This window comes from Hyla sarda, chromosome 6 (genome assembly GCF_029499605.1).
Source record: "Hyla sarda isolate aHylSar1 chromosome 6, aHylSar1.hap1, whole genome shotgun sequence".
Taxonomy (NCBI): Eukaryota; Metazoa; Chordata; class Amphibia; order Anura; family Hylidae; genus Hyla; species Hyla sarda.
Genome location: NC_079194.1, coordinates 68,744,753 through 68,748,616, shown reverse-complemented (window position 1 = coordinate 68,748,616; position 3,864 = coordinate 68,744,753). Strand labels below are relative to the sequence as shown.

At 40.6% G+C, this 3,864-nt stretch overlaps 1 long non-coding RNA gene across 1 annotated transcript; it reads right to left on the bottom strand.

Annotated features, from left to right (window-relative positions):
* Nucleotides 1-584: 584 nt before the first annotated feature.
* On the bottom strand, nt 585-2,195 carry LOC130277543 (uncharacterized). Its single transcript, XR_008845467.1, has 2 exons — nt 1,168-2,195; nt 585-1,057 (listed from the first exon to the last, which is right to left on the bottom strand). It is a non-coding gene; the product is annotated as an uncharacterized LOC130277543 (long non-coding RNA).
* Nucleotides 2,196-3,864: the final 1,669 nt, after the last annotated feature.

Here is a 3,864-nt window from a genome sequence, read left to right as displayed (position 1 = left end):
ATTAGCAGGAGTCCTGCAGGACCAGCCATTGAGTGGAAATCTTGGGTGAGTGCCCTCACTTGACCCCTGCATAGCATTGAACAGTGTATGCAATCTAAGCATTGCATGTACTAGCCGCTTCTCGGGACTTAATTGTGGGGGGAAAAAAAATAAATAAATGTGAATCAACCCCCTTCCCTAATAAAAGTTTGAATCACACCCTTTTTCCACTACGAAAAAAAAAAATGTAAAGAAAAAGAAACCTGAACATGTGGTATCTCTGTGCATAAATGTCTGAACTATAAAAATGGCATGTTACAATTTTTTTGGTTTCGCCATAGATTTTTTTCATAAAATGATTGATGTCATTACAAAGTACAATTGGTGGCACAAAAAAAACAACTCATTTGGGTCGGTAGGTGGAAAATTGCAAACCCTGAGTCCTTAAAGGGTTAAATACCTGCACCCTTGTGAAACGTGAGAAGAACCAGGTCCTTTTTGTGCCACATTTTACTCAGCCTCTAACCTATAAACACAAAAAATACACTATTGTCCCAATTGTGATGCCGTTCACCCCCCCTCTTCCAAAATAAAACACTGAGCGGTCACAGTAGAAGATTTTATTGTATTTAACAGTTTCATTAAAGTTCTAAGCAGCATTATCATTACATTTATACAAAGCAAGTGATGCAGGAACCGGCGCTACAATCCCAGAGATCTGTTGTGTTCAGAGGATCCTTTTTAGCACTGAACCTATGGCTCTTGAGCAGTTGTGGTACTACAACTCCCAGAATGCCCAGATTGGGAGAGTTGTAGTTTTGCAACGACTAGAGACCATGGGGGAGATTTATCGCAACTGGTTGCACATAGCAACCAATCAGATCGCTTCTTTCAATATTCAGAAGAAGCCATCTGATTGGTTGCTAAGGGCAACCACACCGCTCTTCTACACAGGCCTTGATAAATTAACCCCCATGGCTTAAGTGATTTAACACCTGCCTTACTGTACACAACTTAATCTATCGGCCTGTTCCGTGCTATTTGATTGTTTTATACCAGTGGTCTTCAACCTGCAGACCTCCAGATGTTGCACAACTACAACTCCCAGCATGCCCGGACAGCCGTTGGCTGTCCGGGCATGCTGGGAGTTGTAGTTTTGCAAAATCTGGAGGTCTGCAGGTTGAAGACCACTGTTCTATACAGTATATTATTATTATTATATTTTCCCATCTCGCACATCATTTTGAGGGCCAAAACTATATTTTAGGTGGCACAAAATAAATACTGGTTAGAATGACAAAATAGCCTCTGCTACTCCGCATTTTACGTCCGCAAGGGCATTTGTCACCAGAATTCTAATGAGAGATTATAATTCTTCATAAAATTTACACCAGTGTTTGCCAACCAGGGTGCCCTCAGCTGCTGCAAAACTACAGCTGCCAGCATGCCCAGACAGCCTTTGGCTGGCCGGGCATGCTGGGATTTGTAGTTTTGCAACAGCTGGAGGCACCCTGGTTGGGAAACACTTGCTCACAGTATATCCTAACCAAAATGGTCGCTCATGCATTAGGTAGTTGTGCCCATGCCCAACCCTCGTACTCTACACGCCGGCAGCTGATTGGCCTCTGGTCACTGCTGAGCAACAGTAAAATGTAATTCGACAAATCAGTTGCTGAATCGGAGACGTCCCTGAGTGAGTCTAGAGCTGCGTTCCAGCCCATACATTTTTTTCCTTAAAAATATAGCTGGAGATTAAAAAAAATAAAAAAATACAACAAAACAAAAAAAAAAAAAAAACATTTTCAAAAGCTTTTTAGGCGTTGTAACTCAAATCTCAACACGTGGAAAGTCAGTGAGGTTTTAATGAAATGAAATATCCAAGGATAGAAACACTTGTCTGCTTTCTTTCAGAAATAGCGCTACCCCAGTATGTGGGTTGTATCTGGTATTGCAGTTCACACACACAACTTGTGCATGGATGTGTTGCTGTTTTTCTATTCTAGGACATCCCCTTAGATTGGTATCCCTGAACTTGCGGCTCTTCAGCTGTTGTAAAACTACAACTCCCATCATGCCCGATAACCAAAGGCTGTCGTGGTATGAAGGGAGGGGTAGTTTTGCAATAGCTGAGGAGCCGCAGGTTGGGGAACGCTGCCTTAGACCAGTGGTCTTCAAACTGTGGCCCTCCAGATGTTGCAAAACTACAATTCCCAGCATGCCCGGACAGCCGTTGGCTGTCCGGGCATGCTGGGAGTTGTAGTTTTGCAACATCTGGAGGGCCACAGTTTGAAGACCGCTGCCTTAGACCAATCCATATCTATAAAAGGTCGTTGCTATACATGGAAAGACTTCTCTAAGCGACCCAGACAGACACATGTGAAGAATTAAACATTCAGTACTTAAAAATCTTTAAACATCATGTTCCCATTGAGGGTTATAAGCAGTAGAAGATACAGGCTTTCTGTGCATTCGCCCCCATGATAACACATCCTGTCACAATGCTCAGACAGTCCTATGTTTTGTGCCTATGACAAGCATTCACATTTGGACCAGGTCTACTCTTGCCTGTGCTAGAATTGGGAAGGCAAAATTCTGTTTACATGTAATGAGGCCCAAATGAGAATCCTAAACAACCAACACAGACAAACTATGGGGCTGGGTGCATAAAGAGTAACCGGAGCACTGAAATAGGACGTGTGGTTATGGAGAGATTGTATTAAAAGTTAAAACTCTATAATTTCCCATCTACAGCACCTGTGCAGACTCGTCTCCATGGAAACAGACTACAGACAAACCCTGTGTAGTCTGATTCTTCTCTAATAAACCCTTATTAAACTTCCTTCCACCCAACGTGTTTGTAGTCTGTTACCATTAGAGATTAGCGAATTTATAGTAAATTCAATTCGTCACAAACTTCTCGGCTCGGCAGTTGATGACTTATCCTGCATAAATTAGTTCAGCCTTCAGGTGCTCCGGTGGGCTGGAAAAGGTGGATACAGTCCTAGGAAAGAGAGTCTCCTAGGACTGTATCCACCTTTTCCAGCCCACGGGAGCACCGGATAGCTGAACTCATTTATGCAGGATAAGTCATCAACTGCCGAGCCGAGAAGTTCGTGCCGAATCGAATTTACTGTAAATTCGCTCATCTCTAGTTACCATGAAGACAACTCATAGGAGCTGTGAACACAGTACAATATATTTTTATTTCACAACATTTGCATTATAGCTGTAATATAACCTTTTAAATATTTTTTTTTCACATTTACAAAACACACCACATTTTTTTTTACTAGCCATAAGTTTTTTTTTCTTTCCCACCTACAGATCCATATGAGGGCTTGTTTTATGCTGGAGCAAATTATACTTTGTAATGACCTCACTCTTTTTACCACAAAATCTTCGGGGGGGAAGCAAAATTTGGAAAGCAAAATTGGAAAAAAAAAAAAAGTGTGTGTGGAAGGGGGTTCATTTCTACACAGTGCACTTCATGGTTAAAATGACTAGCTATATTCTGTAGGTCAATACGATTACAATACCCAATTTATATAGGTTTTGATTTATTTTAATCTAAAAATTATAGATTGGAGTGTAGTTTTTTTTTTTTTTTTTTTTTTTTTTTTTCCCTGATCGGTATTTTTCCACGGTATTTACACATTTTTGCCTACGTTCTGCTTTTTCTTTCCCATTAGAAGCCATGTTTTCCCACATCTCAAATCCACCACAGTTTATGTAAAAACATTAGTAAATATGTTATTTTTTTTTGTTGCAGCCACTTTTTTTTTTTTAGTAAAATGTTATCAAAGTCTTTGCAAAGTTCTCTTCTGCCCACTATACCTTTATTTTTCACATATGAGGCTGTTTGAGTTTTTTTTTTTTTGCACTGTG